At 41.6% G+C, this 21,820-nt stretch overlaps 1 protein-coding gene across 2 annotated transcripts in view; it reads left to right on the top strand.

Annotated features, from left to right (window-relative positions):
* Positions 1-1,050: 1,050 nt before the first annotated feature.
* pde4ba (phosphodiesterase 4B, cAMP-specific a) overlaps positions 1,051-21,820 on the top strand; it is a 579,805-nt gene continuing 559,035 nt past the window's right edge. For both annotated transcript variants that reach the window (XM_073063172.1, XM_073063171.1), the window contains exon 1: positions 1,051-1,474. The gene's annotated coding sequence lies outside the window, so the exon portion shown is untranslated. The remainder of the gene's footprint in view (positions 1,475-21,820) is intronic.

Genomic DNA, 21,820 nt, shown 5'->3' with positions numbered 1-21,820 from the left:
GGTGATGCTGTACAGCAGGGACAGGTGGTGGATGACCTTATCTTCAGTGTATTAACTGTAAGCTTTGCTTCAGGTAACAAGCTGACAATAACTTGGAGCCAGGCTTCCTTGCCACATGTCTGGACCCCAAGCACCAAGTTGTTTTTCTGTAGCTGGTGACTGCAGCTAGAGTGTTATTAATCTTAGAGAGTAGGTGATTTGCGATGAATGGTTTACCACTTGAGCTGTAGATCAGCTTCGTGATAGCAGACTGTCCTGATGCAGCCTTTGGACCAGAAATGTTAACCATACTATGGCTTTTACAGCTGCTGCTCCATCCACTGGATCCATCCTGCAATTTACTTTTTGTTCCAGAGAGCAGTGTACAGGCTTACATTTTACTCTCCTGCCACAGCCCAGGGTTTCAAATTGCTTTGACAGCAATATCACCATATTGAATGAAAGATAATAGGCAGGTGAGGACAAACTCAGAACTCAAGGAATGGGTAACTCATCTGGAAGGTCAGTGTGGGTGGACATGGATTTTGGATCAAAAAGTGGAGGGATGGAAGAACTCAGTGAGTTAAGCAGCATCTGTGGAGGCAAATCTATTTTTTTTTCTGAGAATAGAAATTGGATAGGCATTGACGTTGCTGTCAACGAGCTAATCCTATGTTTCAGAGACTCCCCTTGTAGGTCAAGCAAAAGTCTCCTGGCCTTCCAACTTACTTTACCAGAGGAACAGTTTGGCAGGGACGTTAGAATTTACACTCCAATCCTAATTCTTTGGGCGCGGCAGTTAATCAACATTAATTTAGCATTCTTCATTAAAACACATTTTCCTGGCAATAATTATAGTACAACATGACAATCTTGAGGTTTCACCGCACAGTGCTCGTATTTGCACATAATCAGACTACTTACCTGCCAAAAAAATGGGCAGCAGCGACTGACGTAATGATCGTATCGGAACCCAGGGCGAGTTAATTGCAAAGCACACGCCCCTTTTCAATGCCTTTGCGCATGTTACTGGTACTACACTTTGCACTTCATTCAAATGAATGCGGAAAACCAGATGGAGCTGTCAGAGGGAGAGAGAGAAACGTACAGCACCTTGCCAGGCTAGAGATGGGGCTGTAAATACAGAGAGCGGCAGGAGGCTGTCGCATTACCAGGAAGCTGACCTTCCTGAGCGACACTGCTTTCACTTGAGAGTGGGATCAAGTGGCCCGACCGGACACTGGCCATGGAGCGCAAGAGCCCGCGGGAACCGGACACCACCGCTCCGCGAGAGCTCGCGTGAGCCAGGCGGCCGGAGAACAGAGGTTCGAGCTTCAACTGGACGTTGACCAGCAGCACGGGCTCGACCGCTGGACACCGAGAGGGACAGTCTGACGAGGCTTTCAACGCTTAGGTTTATTTTTAATCTCACTCTTCCCCACCTCGTTGTTTTCCACCTTCAGTCCGACGACAACACTTGTCTTCCGATTCCAAGGTAAGACTCGTTGAATAATCCGTAGTCTGCTGAGTTTGTATTCACATTCTCGTAAACATAAGCAGATAACAGATGAGCTGTACTGTACGGTTCCCGGTGAACATTAACAATAAACAATGCACAATCGACAGAGGTTTCTTCTTCTTGGGCTGCCCTACTTGGGTGCTAACAAGTACTTGGCTGATCTTGTATTTTATTTCTATTCCGTTTTGATAAATTATCCATTGCCCCTCCCCCTTCCCATCACCCTTACATCATTTTAAAAGACGTTTTAAAATACACAAATTCCTTGTGGCCCAGAATGGCACGTGTTGTAATATACAGTCCCAGAACTGACCAGCTGAACTCCTGTTAAAATTTTGTGTGTTTTGAAGAGTTTTCTTGTCTTTGTATGGTCGCTAGCCATATAGGTTGGAACAAACTCGTGCCTTTTCCCTCCCTTTCATTGGTTGGCAAAGCTGTGCAAACGTACCGACCAGAGGGTGATTTCGAATGGCTGGATTGTAACAACGTTCCCTTCCATATCTTCACTTTTTCCATCTGGAACACAATGTATCTGCTCTTTTTATACACAGAATACTAAGAAACACTATTTTTAGCTGCAGTGTTTAGTCTTTCTGTTTGCAAATGGATCGTAAAACCTATAAACGTCCAGTCCTGCAGTTGTTTTGAGGACATCTAAATGGAGTTGAATGATTGAAACAAGGCAAACCCTCACCGAACAATAATGCAGTTTTGATCAGAAAATATTCATGGAGGATTTTGTATCGAACCGAAAGAAAATAGCTTTAGGATTTGATCATAGTCATCGTACAAATTTTCCGATGTCTTCGCAAACTTAAAATACAAGCGAGTTACTAGTCCACTTATTAATGGCGTAAACACGATGCCCTATTAGTGTAATTGACAGGTTCAGCAAATCCTGATTAATTGATTTTCGAATTCGAGTGAGTTCAAAATGAAAAAAAAACATATTTCTGTTTCTTCAATGCACATGGTAAGATTTTTAACGTGTTTGACCATAATTGCATAATATCATGTACTAAAACACTTGAGATATTAGAATCTTTGGCATTTCTTGCTTTATTAGTCCTTCAGTCAGGCGATATCGTGTTTTATAACAGCACAATTGAACATTTAGACACTCCATCGTGGAAAGAATATTGAAGTAGAAAGGAAGCATGTAAATGTTGCATTTGTTCACTAGATGCCGGACCATTCTGACTTTCCAAACAGAATTGCAAAACTGAATTCTTGTTTTGCCGAAAGAAAGCATGTTAATGGATACTAAATTGTTTTGAAAACCTTGTCTTACTGTCTATACATATCAATTCATTATGACAGTGTATTGAAGTACAAGGTAAATATAAACAGGGCAGAATAAAGTGTTACAGTACAGTAACAGTGCAGTATAGGTACTGTATATCAGGGACATTATTAGGCATCAGATTGCACAGTAAATAAGTAACAAATGAAAAAGGATATTTTAACTGATTTAAATTGGGAAACTTGAAGTGTTCCCACACAAAGTAACTACCGTTGAAACCAGATACAGTAAACCATGACATTTGATAGAAAACTACATTTAAACCCTTACAGAGTAAGCATTGAGAAGTAGCATCGTTAATAGTTTTGAGGGAGAGCTAGTACTGATGCAAGTATAAACTGAAATGTATACATCTCTGTGTATCTCAAAATAGAGAGAGACTGCCTTCATCACAGATGCGATATAGCTGGCATTACATAAGGATGTGTCTAAAACCTATACTTTTTACACAGATTTGTGTTTGGGAAACAAAATCGACAAGGATATGTAATTTGAACACTACAGAATTCATGCTCTTTTTGAGGTTTGTGGGTCTAGCCATAGGCTTGATACAGTAGCTGCTGTAGAATGAGAACTGCAAGTCAAACAAGCTGTTAATCTGGACCTTCCCCTGTGTTAACCAACTCTAATTTGTTTAAAATTTAAATACTTCCCAGTTGTATAAAGATGCTTGTTCATAAAATGAATTGTTTAATGAATAGTGCATTTTAAATTTTAATTTGCCTGAACCCTCATTTGTTAAATAAGCAACTGCAGGTATTGCAATAACTCATCTGATTGTCCTACTCATTTGCACTCTAGTAAGGATGATGCCGGTTAAATTTCAGATTAATTTCAACAGACTGGCACATAAGCACCATAAATACTGCTGACTGGCAATAGGCAGACATTGATGTTCACAAACTCCAAAGCATGGAGTGCTTTTTATTGGCCTCTAGTGGCTAATGAGATTTCTGGTAAAATTTCATCTATACCATTGCTATGTTTGGCCTAGATTTATTTCTGTGTCGCCTGAATGGTGTTCCATCTTTCACCTTCATAAACCTGAGTCTTTCTACCCAAACTCTTCCTCTTGTCCATCAACTCTACAGGGTTAATCTCCATAGGCTCCCTATCTATTTTCATGGGCTCAGGTCCCTCTGTGGCCTCAAACCCTCCCCTGCACCCCCACCCCCCAGTCCATAGAACCTATCTGGCCCAGTTGCTGGATCTGTTCTGCTAACTCTGCATTCTTGTGCATTTTGCAACATAGCTGTTAGGTTTTTGTTGTCTGGAGTTTGACTTCAGAATTACCTCTGTTGTCTTAGGACTCCACTTTTAAAATGCATTTTCATATCTACCCCTTAACTAAGATTTTGGTACATGTCCTAATATTTTTCTATGAAATTGTCAGATTTTTCATCTTGTTTAATCTTGTATGGAGCTTTCTTGAGCAAAATACTTCCTTATGTAACATAAATGCAAGTTAGTAATGTTGTAGTGAAGAGATGTCTTTAGTTTTTAATTGGTAAATTAGTTTATTATTGTCAAAATGTACTGTGGTGTAATGAAAAACTTGTACACTGTATATACAGATCAATTCATTACCGCAGTACAACAATACAAGGTAAACCAAGAGTGCAGAATAGTGTTGCAATTAGAGAGGAAGTATAGTGCAGTAAAGTGCAAGGCCATAATAAGGAAGATTGTGAGATCGTTCATTTAGCATATTAGGGAATTGTATATTGTCTTATAACAGTGGGATAGGTGCATGCTTTCAGACTTTTGTATCTTCTGCCCAATGGGAGGGGGGAAAAGAATGAATGTCCAGGGTAGGGGTATATTTGATTATGCTGTTAGCTCTATCAAGACAGAGAGTCCGTTGAGCGAAAGCTGGTTTCCATGATGTGCTGAATTGTGTTTTCAACTCTCTGCAGTTTCCTGTGATCACAGGCAGAAAAGTTGTCCTATTGAGCCATGATGTATCCGGATTGGATGCTTTCTAAAATTGGTGAGGGTCAGAGGAGACGTACCACATTTTTGGGGCTCCTGAGGAAGTAGTGATGTTGGTGTGCACTCTTGACTGTGGTATTTATGTGGTTGGATTTTAAAAACTGTTATTGGTGATGTTCTCTCCTAGGAACTTGAAGCTCTCAACTTCCTCAACTTAGGCACCGTTGAATTAAACAGGAGCATGTGCACTGTCCCCTTACATGAACTCAATGACCAGCTCTTTTGTGTTGCTGACATTGAGGTAAAGGTTGTTGTTGTGACATCATGCCATAGGCGCTCTCTCTCACTCTTTTTCCTGTACTCCAATTCATTATTATATGAGATACAGCCCACTATGGCCGTATCATCTGTAAACTTGTATATGGAGTTGGAGGAGATTCTGGCCACACAGTCTTGAGTGTATGGGGATTAGAATAGGGGGCTGAGGACACAGACTTGAGGGGAACTAGTATTGATAATCATGATTGAGGTGTTGATATCTATCCGTATTGATTACAGTCTGTTGGTTAGGAAGTCAAGGGATTCGGCTGCAACGAGAGGTGTTGTCCCAGGTCTCACAGTTTGAAGATCAGTTTGTTTGGAATGATAATATTGAAGGTGAAGCTGTAGTTAATAAACAATAGTCAAATGTTGGCATTTTTATGGTCCAGATGCTCCAGAGATATGTAGGGAATTGCCCTGCACTGTAGACCAGATTCAGTAACAGGTAAGTTGTAGTAGGTCAAGGTTGTCTGGGGGGCTGGAGTTAATGTATGCCGTGATCAGCTTTTTGAAGCACCCATGATAGAAGCCAAAACTACTGGGCATAGACTTTGAACTATATTACTTGGTTTATTCAATAGCTGGATGATAGTGATACCCTTAAGCAAGTGGGAATCTTCTATTTTTTTCATGAATTAAGTCATTGGAGAAAAGTACTAGTAGAAATGAAGCAGCCTCTTTATTTGACTAAACAAGATACAGCATTCATCATATTGATAGTCCTTCAGTGGAAAGGCCTGACTGGCTCAGTGCTACCTGATATTTTGTATGCTAAACATTAAAGGACAGTTCCGTATTTACAAATGTATCCACAATGCTTTCTTGGAAATTACACACAAACTTCACACCTCCAAAATCAAACTCACATCACAGACATCTAAGTGAATTCTGATCATCATTGTCTGGTCTGGGAGCTGCATTTTAAATTTAAATCTATAATCTATATTCAGATTTGAAGGTTGGTGGCTGATGTTATTTACTAAATGTTTGAAACCCAAAACTCGCTCTAACAGTCCCTCCTCTTGGCCCTCCTGGACAAAAATAAATTAGTATCAGGAAAGGACAAACTCAAATAGGGCAGCAGAAATGCCCTGCCTTGGAATTCCTTCAATTACATTATGTACATCTACCTCTAGCCTGTCTTCCCTAATGGTACCTACAAAATGCTAAGCAGAGAGATTGTTCCAGAAATTTGAACAACAGTCTTTAGAAATGTGGCTCTTTCCCCACTGATTACAGCTTAATCAAACATCTTGTCTTCACCCCTTCACTCACTTTCCAGAGGCACCAGCAAGGTAAGTGCCTCAGGCTCACAGGTCCTCTCATCGATGCACAGGAAGGGGTTGGGGTGGACTCCATTTGAATGGCTGCAAGGACCCCCCCTCCCCCGGTGGCACCAGCTTCCGAATTGTCCAGTCGATCGCTGACCCCAACCACTGAAAGGGGCCAGCTCACTTGCATTCAGGCTTGGCATGACTGCTTTCAGATGCCGTGTGCAATCTTTCTCAGGTTGCTATGCCATCGAAGTTATGGAACCTGATGTCTCTGCTTTAACTTAAATCCCTCCCCATCCACTTTTCTCAAAACCTTTTCTATTCTACACTATTTAACTAATCATCTACCTTCAGCAGCCAGTATTCATTACAGAGTACCATTACCATTACACTTTAGCATGAATTTATGGGTTTCTGTCACACTCTCGGTGTCCTGTGGTCACCTTCCCATTTCCTGTGGCTGTGCTTCCATTAACTGTGGCCAGGTCTGGTGTGGCTGGCTGATGTTCTCTGTAACTACATGTTTACTGGGTACACTTAATCCTCCCGCTCTGTCTGGGGGCAATGTGAAGATGAGTTGTACGGTTTAACCCGAGCTTGGTGTTTCCCCTGACTGCCTCGCTGAGTCTGCACACAGATGCAAGTGTCACTTGTTAGAACTACTGTCTGTGGTCCCATCCATCTGGGAGCAAACCCTGCACTTTTCTGACAGCACCCTCACCATGTCTTGGTCTCCCTGCTGTGGGAGGACTATCTCCTTTCCATCTGGCTCTCTCTGATCAGCAATTTGCTGCTGTTGTTTTGCTTGGTCCTTTAACATATTAAGTTGGTTACAAAGGTCCTTCACATACTGTGTCATTCTATCCCTATAAGTCCCAGGCTCACCGCAACCTATAATTACCCCATCAGAGAATCACATGGCTTGCCCCATCAGTAATTTGTAGGGGTTGAGACCCAGCATGTGGTTTGGGGTTGCTCACAATCTTGTACAAATTCCTGGTAGTACATTAACCCATGTCTTTCCCATCTCAGCTATAGCTTTGGCTAAGGCATTCTTGATTGTAAGGCATCCTTTCTCCTATTCCTGAACTCTGAGGGTGGTAGGGTATGTGGAAATATTGTTGATTCACTCATAGTCAGCACATTTCCCTAATCACTTTCCCTGTGAAATGTGCTCCCTGATCTGAGGCCTCCTGGATTGGGGTTCCCCACCTTGGGAGGATTTCTTGAACTAGAATTGCTGTTGTTCCCTGTAGGGAAAGCCTTTACCCACTGGGTGATGTGATGTATAATTACTAGATAACTGCTTTTTGGCAGGGGCCCTGTAAAGTCCATTTGGATGTTATCCCAGGGTCCACTTGGCCATGGCTGGTTTGTTAGCTCTGGCTTTAAGCCCTTACCAGAGATATGCTGGGCACAAGTGGTACAATGGTGGTAGAACTTCTCAACATCCCTGGCCACCACCAGTCCAGCCAAAGTTTTGTAATCATGCTCTGTCTTCCCTGATGTATCACCCTATGATATGACGTCAGTAGCATCTGCCTAATACATGGTGAGGCCACTGCGACTCATTCCGCCCCATGGGCCCAGCTCCTATCTGGTCCCTTTGCTCCCTTTCTCCTCTATATATATTTTATTAAACTGGCTTCAGTCATTTCTTCCTGCACACTTGCAATTTCAATTGCCTCTTGTTCCTCTGCTTTCTTCATACTGATGTCTGCCCACATGTTTCCTTTCTGCTCCTTACTCTCCCCTTCCTGGTGAGCTTTTACTTTAATTACTGCCACCTGTGTTGTCAGACTCACTGCTTCCAGCAGTTGTTGTATTAGGTGCCTGTGTTGAATACCTGCCCGTATTGAGATTACAAATCCTCGTCGTGTTCATGCCGTCAGATAATCATGCCCACCCTGAAGGCATACCGACTCTGTGTGTGTGTGTGTGTGTGTGTGTTTGTGTGTGTGTGTGTGTGTGTGTGTGTGTGTGTGTGTGTGTGTGTTTGTGTGTGTGTTTGTGTGTGTGTGTGTGTGTGTGTGTTTGTGTGTGTGTGTGTGTGTGTGTTTGTGTGTGTGTGTGTGTGTGTGAGTGTGTCTTCCCATCTATGAAATTCCAAGACCCATCCGTTTAAAAAAAAAATTCCTGTGCTCCCCGTTCTAGAGGTTGTTCCTTCACACCGATATCCTCTTCCTGCTCAATTTCTATTTGGCACTTGTGTGCCTCCCCCTCCGTTAGGATGGTGCTAGTGGGATTAATTTCACTATTGTTACTGGCTTGTGAACAACTGTCAGTGTGTCAGTTTTTATAAGATACTGCTTACGGGGTTTATGCAAGTCCCCTTCTGTTTTAACTGGGTGTATCTTTATTCAGCTGCAAACTTGCTTGTGTCTAGCCCACACTCCTGGGAACTGCTGACAAAGTAACTCATGGACATCATTCTGGCTCCAGTCCCCGATTGTCAAAGCTGCTGTGGCTGCGCTGACTATGTTGTGAACTCTGGTTGTATGTGTTTGCTTCCCCTGGCTCATCCATGTTATTTCTCTCTTTCCTCAACCTGTAATGGCCATTACTTCCCTGGAGACGTTTTTTTCCAAGGATAGCACCCTCATTATTTTGACAGACCCAGAAATAGAGTGGAACCTGCAACCTGCCGATTTTGAGTATCTTTGACTCGCTTCTTTCTGCTTTCACTGTTTTTCCTCTTGCAACTGTAATATTAATAGCTTCTCAAGTTGTTGGCAAGGGTAGGTCAGTTATTGTTACTGATGCCCCTGTGACAACTAACAATGCTGTTGTGTACAACTGTGGGAGAAGGGTGCTGGCAGTGGAGGCTGCTGTGACCTCTTTTTCTGTCCTAGAAACTACCTTCAGCAGCTCTATGATCCGATTGACAGTCAGATCTGTCAGATTGGGTGCAGATGAAGTGAGAGATTGCATGTCAGCCGTGACTTTTACCAGCTTTTTTTAAATCCAAGAGTATTTTCAATATACTTCCTCGCTTTGACTAAGATGGCTGACCACATGATGGGTTGCACAAATGTATCCCACTCCTGACCCCAAATGTTGCATGAATAAAGTCACTGGAGAAAAGTGCTGGTAGATATGAAGCAGCCTCTTTATTTGACAAAACAAGATAGAGCCGGCATCATATTGAGACCCTTTCTGTGAACAGGTCTGGCCGGCTCAACGCTACCAGATATTTTATGTGCTAAACATCAAAGGACACATCCATATTTACAACGCATCCACAATGCTTTCTTTGAAACTACATGCAAACTCCAACGGGTCGGGCAGCTTCCGTGGAAATGAACAGTCAACGTTTCGGGCTGAGATCCTTCGTCAGTCCTGATGAAGGGTTTTGGCCCGAAACGTTGACTGTTTGTTTCCACGGATGCTGCCCGACCTGCTGAGTTTCTCCAGTGTGTTGTACGTGTTGCTTTGACCCCAGCATCTGCAGTGTACTTCATGTGTACACAAACTTCAAACCTCCTGATTTACACTTGAGCCACACCTAGCTAAATTAACTTTAATCAGCATTGTCTGGTCAGTGATTCAAGGCTTTGAGGAATCTATTGTTCAGAGCTGCCTTTTAAATTAAATCTATAATCTATATTCAGATTTGAAGTTTGGTCACTAAAGTTATCTGCTAAATCCCAAAAATCGCTCTTAACAATATTGAAGCAGGTGAAGTTTAAAAACGTGCGCAGATATACTTGCTGGGCGATCTATATAGGGTCTGAGGACATGGCCGGGGACACAATATCTGAGCCAGATGCTTTCAGGGTTCACTGTCCAGAAAACTGATCTTGTTTCTGCATTGGTGGCTGTAGGTTCAGGTGCTTTGAAGACTGTTGGGGTGGGTGGTGACATTCCAATTTCCTTGTGTCAAAAATCTGCATAGAATTAATTAAAATCACTGGGAAGAGATGTACTGCTGTGGACGATGCTGCCTGACTCTGTCTTGTAGCTCGTTATAGCATGTCAGCCCTGACACAACTAATGGCTGGTTGTGGCGACCCACTTTCTGTGCAGGTGAACCTGTTCACAAATAGCCAGTGAGCGGGGAGAGACTTTGGTAATGCACCTCTGACGTCATTTCCGCCCGGAGAGGGCGGGCGCTAGGGTTTAAAAGCCAGCGCCGCGAAGTTTGAATAAACTAGTCTCGAAACAGCTTACCGACTGCGTGTCGTCTCTAGCTCTGTATGTGGTACATCGCTACATGGTCAAAGACTTCATTTTAAACTGGTATTTTTTTCTTGGTGTCCCTCACAGCTTTACAGAGATCACATTTTGATTTCTTATGAATATCAAGGTGATCATATTTGAACACTGTAATCTTAGACTTAAGTACAAAGTGGTTCTCCAGGTTTGTCCATGGTTTCCGGTTTGGGAACAATCAGATTGCCCTCTTTAGTACACAGTCCTCTACATACTTCTGTTGAAGTCCATCATGGTAGCAACATGCTCATTTAGGCTAGTTGGTGAGTCTTTGAACATGGACCTGAATACAGACTCCAGCCATGTAGAAGCTCATCGACTGTATTTCCTCAGATCAGCACTGTTTAACTTTCAGTACCATGTCCTCCTGTTCAATTTGTTTGTACATGGAAGTAAGGTATGGCTTGTGGTCTGATTTCCAAAAGTGTGGGTGGTGGCTTGTTAAGCTTCTTTGGTTGTTTAGCAGTGGTCAAGAGTGTTTGCCCTCCTGGGGAGACAGGAGACATGCTCTTAGTATTTTGTACCACACTGTTGAAGTTGGCCTGATTGAAGTCACCCGCAGTAATGAAGAGTGCCTCAGAGTGTGCTATTTCTAGGCTGCTTTCCACAGTTCATTGAATGCAGGGTTCACGGCCACCTGGGGTGGGATGGAGACTGCCATCAGGATAGCTAAATTGAACTCCTGTGGCAGGTAGCATGGATAACATTTCTGTGTTTGATATTCTTACAAGCTGATTGAGCTGGAACTTTCAGGACCCTCGTGTCTAAGCACCACGATGTGTTGACGGTGAAGCATAACCCTCCACCTCTTGCTTTGCCTGGGGAATCCATACAGCCCTTTGAGTGAATTGAGAGGCTGTATGCTCCAGTCAGATGAAGCAGGTATAAGCCATGTTTTGGGCTGATATAGCACACAGCAATAATGTTTGTTCAGTGGGACTAACAGTTGTTTAATTCAGTAGGTTATACTTTGAGGTTGCATTATGGTCATTGCAGCTGGTGAGTTGGAGATGTGTCTCTACCAAAGGAGGTGTAAGGTGCTCCTTCGCTCCGCTAGCCTGCAGGTCACCCTTGGCAAGGTGTAGCACTTGCTTAGCTCCTGATCAGTGTCATGTGAAACCATGGGAGAAGGTAGTGTATGTTCATATGAGCAGGAGGTGGACAATGTAAGTCCTGATTATGTGACTACTAATGTCAGGCAGACAATCTCTGAAAAGTATTGACAATGGCTGGGTTCACTCATCTTGTAAAGACACTGCCCAGAAGAAGGCAATGGCAAACCATTTCTTCAGAAAAAATTGCCAAGAACCATCATGATCATGGAAAGTCCATGATTGCCCACATCATGACACATAATGAATGTGGGCGACATTGCACATAATGAATGACTGATAGTGATTAAACAATCTACTTGGGTAGCTGACTCTTTTGCAAACCCATTGCCTAATTTGAGTTTTATCTGAGACAAGCAGCCTGGTGATGTTTATCATGGAGAACCAGTCTTGGATCCTTTATATAAAGAATTCATTCTCAGTATTTGCTACAAGTTGGGAAGGAGTTCAAAATGGTGTTGGTGAAACACAGACAGACAGACATACTTTATTGATCCCGAGGGAAATTGGGTTTCGTTACAGCCGCACCAACCAAGAACAGTGAAGAAATATAGCAATATAAAACCATAAATAATTAAATAATAATAAGTTAATCATGCCAAGTGGAAATAAGTCCAGGACCAGCCTATTGCCTCAGGGTGTCTGACACTCCGAGGGAGGAATTGTAAAGTTCGATGGCCACAGGTAGGAATGACTTCCTATGACGCTCAGTGTTACATCTCGGTGGAATGAGTCTCTGGCTGAATGTACTCCTGTGCCTAACCAGTACATTATAGAGTGGATGGGAGTCATTGTCCAAGATGGCATGCAACTTGGACATGCAATGCTTTGCTGTTAGCCCATAAAATTTCTAAATGTACTTATCCTGAGCTACCCTCACTGCACTCTATAGCCTGTAATTTCCCTTTAAGTTATGTACTTCTAAACTGTCTTAAGGATTTCACAATCTTCTGAAGAACTTAACTTTCAAGAATGCAGGTATGGCACCTTTAAGCAAATGAAAGTACATCACCACAGCTGGAAGAGAGGGAGGAGGGGAAGGCTCCAAGCCAGGCGATAACATTAGAGTGTGACACTTTCTCTACCCAGTATCTTGTCAGCAAATGTAAAAGTCACTGGAGAACAAAATTGAGGTCCCAAGGGCAAGATTATTGAATTGGAGGGAAATGAGGGATTGCTGCCTTCTGTTTCACAGAGACATGGCTAACCTCAGGCAAGCCAGATATGTTGGTAAGAACTGAGGGCTTTTCAATACACTGGATGTACTGGATTGCTGATTCTGGATAAGGCAAAGGCGGGGTTCTGTGTTTCATGATAAACACATAATGGTGCTTGGATGTAGTACCCTTGTTTCCCCAAACTGCAACATTTAATGATTAAGTGTGAACCATTCTACTTATGAAGACAGTTCTCCTCTATGATCCTGACTGCAGTTTGCATACTGCCAAGCCTGCTGCTAAGCCTGCACACCATGTATTGAGCGCTGCGATCAGTGAACAAGAAGCAGCCTGCACTGGTGCCTTTCAAATAATTGCCGGGGACTTCAAACAGGCTTGTTTGAAGAAATCTCTGTCCAGATATCGTCAACTTGTCACCTTCAGCACAAGGAGTTCCAACATATTCAACCACTTTTATACCATGATTAGAAATGCCTACCGTTCATCCGTTGAGAATAGATATAGGACGAATACAAAATGACGCTGGAGATATTGTATTGAGAGACGCAGAGATGGCAGAGGAACTGAATGTGTATTTTGCATCAGTCTTCATGGTGGAAGACATCTGCAGTATACCTGACATTCAGATTGTCAGGGAAGTGAAATATGTGCAGTGAAAATTACAACTGAGAAGGTTCTTAGGAAGCTTAATGGTCTGAGGGTGGATAAATCTCCTGGACCTTATGGAATGCACCCTCGGGTTTTGAAGAAAGTAGCTGGAAAGATAGAAACATATAAAACATACAGCACAATACAGGCCCTTCGGTCCACAAAGCTATGCTGAGCATGTCCCTACCTTAGAACTACCTAGGCTTACCCATAGCCCTCTATTTTTCTAAGCTCCATGTACTGGATGAGTGGAAAATTGCAAATGTTACTCCGCTATTTAAGAAGGGTGGGAGGCAGCAGAAAGGAAACAATAGACCTGTTAATCAGACACCGGTGGTTGGGAAGTTGTTGGAATCGATTGGTAGGGATGAGATTAGGGAGTACCTGGAGGCACATGATAAAATAGGCCAAAGCCAGCATGGTTTCCTGAAAGGAAAATCCTGCCTGACAAACCTACTGCAATTTTTTGAGGAAATTACAAGCAGGGTAGACAAAGGAGATGTAGTAGGTGTGGTGTACTTGGATTTTCAGAAGGCCTTTGACAAGGTGCTGCACATGAGGGTGCTTAGCAAGATAAGAGCCCATGGAATTACAGGGGAGTTACTAGCATGGGTGGAGCATTGGCTGATCGGCAGAAAACAGAGAGTGGGAATAAAGGGATCCAATTTTGTCTGGCTGCCGTTTACCAGTGGAGTTCCACAGGGGTCTGTGTTTGGACTGCTGCTTTTTACGATGCATGTCAATGATTTGAACTATGGGATTAATGGATTGTGGTTAAATTTTTCAATGATGCAAAGATAGGTGGAGGAGTGGGTAGTGCTAAGGAAATAGTGAGCCTGCAGAGAGACTTGGGTAGTTCAGGGGAATGGGCAAAGAAGTGGCAAATGAAATACAATGTTGGAAAGTGTATGGTCATGCACTTTGGTGGAAGAAATACATGGCAGACTATTACTTAGATGGAGAGTGAATTCAAACTGCAGAGATGCAAAGGGACTTGGGAGTCCTTGTACAAGATACCATAAAGGTTAGCCTCCAAGTTGAATTGGTGGTGAAGAAGGCGAATGTAATGTTGGCATTCATTTCTAGAGGTATAGAATATAAGAACAGGGATGTGATGTTGAGGCTCTATAAGGCACTCGTGAGACTACACTTGGAGTATTATGTGCAGTTTTGGGCTCCTGATTTTAGAAAGGATATACTGACATTTGAGAAGGTTCAGAGAAGATTCACGAGAATGATTCCAGGAATGAAAGCAGCTCTATCTTAGAAGCTTGTGAAGACTTGGCATGTCATCGAAAACTTTGACAAACTTCTTTGGATGTGTGATGGAGAATATATTGACTGGTTGTATCACTGCCTGGTATGGAAGCACCAATGCTCTTAAATGGAAAAGCTTACAAAAGGTAGTGTTACAGCCCAGTCAATCCCAGCTAAAGCCCTCCCCACCACTGGGTACATGACGTGGAGTTCTTCTACAGGAGAGCAGCAGCAAGTCCCGATGAAGGGTCTCAGCCTGAAATAGTGACTGTTCACTCTTTTCCATTGATGCTGCCTGGCCTGCTGAGTTCATCCAGCATTTTGTGTGTTGCATCCATCCTCGAGCCCCCACCATCCAGGCCATGGTCTCTTCTTGCTGCTGCCATCAGGAAGGAGGTACAGGACCCTCAAGACCCATGCCACCTGGTTCAGAAACAGCTGTAATCCCTCAACCATCGGGCTCTTGATAACTTCACTCTTCCTATCACTGTCCTGTTCCCACAACTTGTGGATTCACTTTCAAGGACTCTTCATCTCATGTTCTGATTATCTATCTATCTATCTATTTATTATTCTTTCTGCCTTTGTACAGTTTTTTGCACATTGGTGTTTGTCCATCTTGTTAGATGCAATCTTTTATTGTTTCAGTTGTACTTCTTTGTGAATGCCTGCAAGAAAATGAATTCCAGGTTTGTGTATGGCGACATATACAGTGGCATGCAAAAGTTTGGGCACCCCTGGTCAAAATTTTGTTACTTTGAATAGTTAAGTGAGTAGATGAACCGATCTCCAAAATTCATAAAGTTAAAGATGAAACATTTTTTTCAAATTTTAAGCAAGATTAGTGTATTATTTTTGTTCTGTACAATTTTAGAATGAAATAAAGGAAAGGAGCACCATGCAAAAGTTTGGGCACCCCAAGAGATTTGAGCTCTTAGATAACTTTTACCGAGGTCTCAGACCTTAATTAGCTTGTTAGGGCTATGGCTTGTTCAGTTTATAAATACCCTGACTCCTCAAACCTTGTCCCAATGATCAGCATCCATGGGCTCCTCTAAGCAGCTGCCTTGCTCTCTGAAAATTAAAATAAATGATGCCCACAAAGCAGGAGAAAGCTATAAGAAGATAACAAAGCATTTTCAGGTAGCTGTTTGCTCAGTTCATAATGTAATTAAGAAATGGCAGTTAACAGGAATGGTGGAGGTCAAATTGAGGTCTGGAAGACCAAGAAAACTTTCCAAGAGAACTGCTCGTAGGATTGCTAGAAAGGCAAATCAAAATCCCGGTTTGACTGCAAAAGACCTTCAGGAAGATTTAGCAGACTCTGGAGTGGTGGTGCACTGCTCTACTGCGCAGCGACAGCTGCACAAATATGACCTTCATAGGTGAGTCATCAGAAGAAAACCTTTCCTGCATCCTCACCACAAAATTCAGCATCAGAAGTTTGCAAAGGAACATCTAAACAAGCCTGATGCATTTTGGAAACAAGTCCTGTGGACTAATGGAGTTAAAATAGAACTTTTTGGCTGCAATAAGCAAAGGTATGTTTGGAGAAAAAAGGTGCAGAATTTCATGAAAAGAACACCTCTCCAACTGTTAAGCATGGGGGGTGGATTGATCATGCTTTGGGCTTGTGTTGCAGCCAGTGGCACGGGGAACATTTCACTGGTAGAGGGAAGGAAGAATTCAATTAAATACCAGCAAATTCTGGAAGTAAATATCACACCATCTGTAAAGAAAAACCACAAAGCTGTAGATGAAAAGAGAATGGCTTCTACAACAGGATAATGATCCTAAGCACATCTCAAAACCCACAATGGACTACCTCAAGAGGCGCAAGCTGAAGGGTTTGCCATAGCCCTCACAGTCCCCCAACCTAAATATCATTGAAAATCTGTGGATAGACCTCAAAAGAGCAGTGCATGCAAGACAGCCCAAGAATCTCACAGAACTAGAAGCCTTTTGCAAGGAAGAATGGGCAAAAATCCCCCAAACAAGAATTGAAAGACTCTTAGCTGGCTACAGAAAACATTTACAAGCTGTGATACTTGCCAAAGGGGGTGTTACTAAGTACTGACCATGCAGGGTGCCCAAACTTATGCTTCAGGCCTTTTTCCTTTTTTGTTATTTTGAAACTGTAAAAGATGGAAATAAAAAAAGTAATCTTGCTTAAAATATTAAGGAAATGTGTCATCTTTAACTTTATGCCTTTTGGAAATCAGGTCATCTTTTACTCTCTTAGCTATTCACAGTAACAGAAATTTTGACCAGGGGTGTCCAAACTCTTGCATGCCACTGTATGCACTTTGATCATTTACTTTGAACATTGGCTTTTCTTTCTCTACTGCTGAAGCTGCAGGGCAGTTGTTTAAAGAGCATTATTTGAAACATACTTGAATAACTTTAGTCAGTCTTCCTGGGGTAATGTGTGAAAGGAAGAAAGTCATGAGAGTGAAGGAACCACATCTTCCAGGGGTAAATTGAAAGCTACAATTTTGGTGGTGATATATTCACTTGATGAGTTGTCAATCTTTAATATCCTGTTTTATTGTCCAGTCTTGTTTTGCTCTTCAGTTACCCTTCAGGCTATAAATTCATCTGTACATAAGTAGGATCATCTAGGAGTTGCAAGATGTTTTTCTAACAGAGTATCTAGAAATGATTTGGAACAAAATTTGTAATTTTGTTAGATATGAAATAGATAGAAATTGCCTCTCGTCTGTTGACTTTGTAATTCTTGGGAGAATCTCAGGGTTGATTTTCTAAATGTATATTTCCATTACAAAACCATATCTATTTTTACCTTGATAGTGGTTTGTTTATGACCTGAGTTTTCATTTTTTTAAAAAAGACATAATTTTCTGAATCTTCAACAGTTTTGCACTTGTTTCATTTATAAATGATTGTACTGTCAATTCATGTTCTTGACAGGAATGGCAGGAGTGATGAAATTGTCTTTGCAAAGAATGGAAATGTATTTCTATGCAGTTGTTTAATATCTGGGCAGAGTACTATATGATTGAAAATTCCTATTCCTTGGTGAGTGCAACTAAACAAAAGTTGAGAGCTTCTGTTGATGTAAATGTGTCCATAACCACAGCTTGTGGTCTGGTGGTAATCCATCACCAGCTCTATCATATAAAGAAATCTCTTGAGTCTATTTGTTCATTCACTTATGGGATGCAGGTGTTGGTGTCAAGGCCATGTAAATATATCCAATTCTAATTTCCCTTGCAAAGTTAGTCTCACCTTGAATTGCAGACTGTGTTAAAGGCACTTCCGCTGCGCTATGAAGTAGGGAATGTCAATATTTATTTCCATTTACAATAAAAGATATTTTATACACACAGGCTTTCATGTTTCCTAGCATCTGCTATCCTTCTTTGAAGCGGTACAGTTCCGTGGTTTGGTAGGTACAAATGAAGAAGCCTTGAATTTGTATTTGAAGTTATCTGTATAGATGGCTTATAAAACTGTTTCTCAGTGCATGTGACAATAATATTATTTTACCATTATGTGAATAGTAAGCAGGAATTCGGACCAATTTGGGACAAATAATGGACATCACTAGAGATAAAAGGCAAGATTAAAATGTATCTGGTTGCTAAGGAAGAGACCAGTAAGAGTAAAGGTAGTAGATAGGCAGATTATTGATAAACAAGTTATACAAGAAAGAATATCTATGCTTAGCAGATAATCTCCCACTCCAGATGGCTTGGACCCAAGTTGAGTGTTGGTGATGACATTGAAAATAGTTGCCATGATCTTGCAATATGTAATAGACATGGAGGAGATCTTGGAGATTTGGAAATTGGCAAGTTTGATGCCTTTGAAGAAAGGATGTAAGAGTATTCCTCCTACCAGCAAGTTGGTCAAATTAACATTAATGGTAGGAAAGGATTCAGAAAGATGACTAGGAGAAAGATGAATAAGAACCAGAAATTTGAATTAATTGAGAAGAGCCAGCAAGGGTTTGTTGGAGATCATGTATGTTTCATCTAATTGAATATTTCAATAAATTAACAAGGGCGATGAGGAGAAAGGGACTGAGGTTGTCCATATAGATTTTGAGAAAAGAATTTGTTAAGAGTATAATATAAAAGACTAGTTGATAAAGTTGAGGCTTGTTAATGAGGAGGGTTAATGTCATCTTGGATTAAAATGAAAATGGCTTATGGCAGAGAATGTAGGTTTATGATAAATAGATGTTTATCAGATTAGAGGATGACAAGTAGAGCTGATCCCCAAAGAACACTGTGGAGATGATGCTTTCTTTGACATATGTAAATGACTTAGGCATTGGAATACAGTAAAATTTTAAACATTTGTGTATGGTGTCAAAGTTAGCTTGACAAATAGAGAATATTATAATATACAGCAACAGTCAGGTTAGTGGAATGAGCATACAAGTGGCTGAGGACATTTAATGTGGAGAAGTATAAGATGATACAGCCTGACAGCAGGATGGGAGAAGTAAAATAGGTGATTCTGTTGTTCTAAAGAATGTGCAGGGACTGAGTACCCTGTGGTTCATGGTGCATAGATGGTTAATGGTGGTTGGACACATTGACAAAGTGGTTAACAAACCAAATGAAATTTTGAACTTCTTGAAATGTGGTATTGAATACGCAAGCAGGGAAGTTATCATGAACCAAATTGCACAATTGTGGTTATACAGTTAGCATATTGTGTCCAATTCTAGTCAACACACATTAGAAAGGATGTAAGCATCTTTCAAAATGCAGAAGAGGTTTATTAGTGCATGAGACCAGGGATGTGAGAGTTTTGCTATCAGATTAGGATGGACCAATCAAGAATCTATCAACCCCTGCCTTAAGTATAGATAAAGGGCCTTCACAGTTATCTGTGGCAATGAATCCCATATACTTACCACTCTCTGGCTAAAGAAATTCCTCTTCATCTCCATTCCAAAATGATGCCCCACAATTCTGAGGCTGTCCTCCGGATCTTGGACTCTCCCACCATAGGAAACATCCTCTCCACATTAACTCTTATCAAGGCCCTTCACCATTCGATTGGTTTCAATGAAGTCACCCCTCATTCTTCTGAATTCTACTGAATACAGGCCCAGAGCCATCAAACGCTCTTCACATGACAATCCATTTAATCCTGGAATCATTTTCATGAACCTCCCATGAATTCTCTCCAGCTTCAGCACATTTCTAGAATGAGGGCCCAAAACTGCTCCCAATACTCCAAATGACACCTCACCAGTGCTTTATAAAGTTTCAACATTACATCTTTACTTTCCTATTCTAGTCGTCTTGAAATCAATGCTAACATGCGTATGCCTTCCTTATCACAGACTGCAAATTAACCTTTCGTGAATCCTGCACAAGGACTCCCAAATCCCTTTGCGCCTCAGATTTTTTTGTATTTTCTCTCCATTTAGAAGATAGTCAACCCTTCCTTTATTCTACCAATGTGCATGACCATACACATCCTGACACTATATTCCATCTGCTACTTTTCCCATTCTCCTAATTTGTCTAGGTCTTTCTGTAGCCTCTCTATTTCCTTAAAACTACTTGACCGTCCATCTATCATCATATTGTCTGCAAACGTTGCAACAAAGCCATCAATTCCATCATCCAAATCATTGATATGTAACGTAAAAAGAATCGATCCCAACACAGACCTCTGTGGAACACCAATAGTCACCAACAGCCAACCAGAAAAGGTTTGCTTTATTCCCACTCCGCCTCCTGCCATTTGGCCATTGCTTTATCCATGTTAGAATCTTTCCTGTAATACCATGGGCTTGTAGCTTGTTAAGCAGCCTCATATGTGACACTTTGTCGAAGGCCTTCTGAAATTCTAAGTACACAACATCAGTTGATTCTTATTTGTCTAACCTGCTTGTTATTTCTTCAAAGGATTCCAACAGATTTTGTCAGGCAAGATTTTCCCTTGAGGAAACCATGTGACTATGGCCTATTTTATCATTTGGCTCCAAGAACCTTGAGACCTTAATATTGAACTCCAACACCTTCCCAACTACTGAGGTCAGGCTAACTGGCCTTTGGTTTCCTTTCTTCTACCTCTGTCCCTTCATAAAGAGTGGAGTGACTTCTGCAATTTTCCAGTCTTCTGGGTCCATTTCAGAATTCAGTGATTCTTGAAAAGTCATTACTATTGCCTCCACAATGTCTCCTGCTGCCTCTTTCAGAACCCTGTAGTGTGCACCATCTGGTCCAGGTGACTTATTTACCTTCAGACCTGTCAGTTTCCCAAATATCTTCTCCCTAGTTATGGTAACTTCACATAATTCATGACCCCTGACCGCTGGAACTTCCACAATTCTGCTAGTGTCTTCCACAGTGAAGACTGATGCAAAATACTTGTTCAGTTTGTCTGCCATTGCACTGTCCCCCATTTCTACCTCTCTAGCATCGTTTTCCGGTGGTCTGATGTTCACTCTTTTACACTTTCTGTATTTAAAGAAACTTTTGGTATCCTCTTTAATGTTATTTGCTAACTTACCTTTTTATTCCATCTTTACCTTAATGACTTTTGCCTTCTGTTGGTTTCTAAAAGCTTCCTAATCCTCTAACTTCCCACTAATTATTGCCCTATTTAATGCCCTCTCTTTGGCTTTTATGTTGATATGATTGCATTGGAGAGTGTGCAGAGAAGCTTTACTAGGGTATTGGTGCAAATGGAGTGTTTCAGTTATACAGAGACTAGATAAGCAAGTTTTTCTACTTTTTTGGAGTTGAGGAAGCTGAGAGAAGACCTGATGTATTGTAAATGCATAGGATAGTAGGAACCTCCCCCCAGGGTGTAAGGTTAGATTTAGGGTTAAAAGGTTTATCATTTATGTGAGGAGTATTTTTTTCCTGAGTGATTGGAAATCCGAAATGAGTGGCCTGCCTGGGTGGTGGAGACAGTTGTTCTATTCTTGACTATCTAGTCTAGCACTTGAATTTGCCAGTGCAACATCCCAAGTACTTATAAATGGGATTAATACAGAAATGAATTTGATTTGCGTGGATGTGGTGAGTTCAACAGTCTGCTCTGTGCTGTCTGACTGTATAACTCCACGAATTCAGTTTTGTCAAAGT

Source organism: Hemitrygon akajei, chromosome 12, assembly GCF_048418815.1.
Source record: "Hemitrygon akajei chromosome 12, sHemAka1.3, whole genome shotgun sequence".
In the NCBI taxonomy this organism is placed as follows: domain Eukaryota; kingdom Metazoa; phylum Chordata; class Chondrichthyes; order Myliobatiformes; family Dasyatidae; genus Hemitrygon; species Hemitrygon akajei.
The sequence above is the reverse complement of the archived record's forward strand: the minus strand, read 5'-3'. Positions and strand labels throughout refer to the sequence as shown.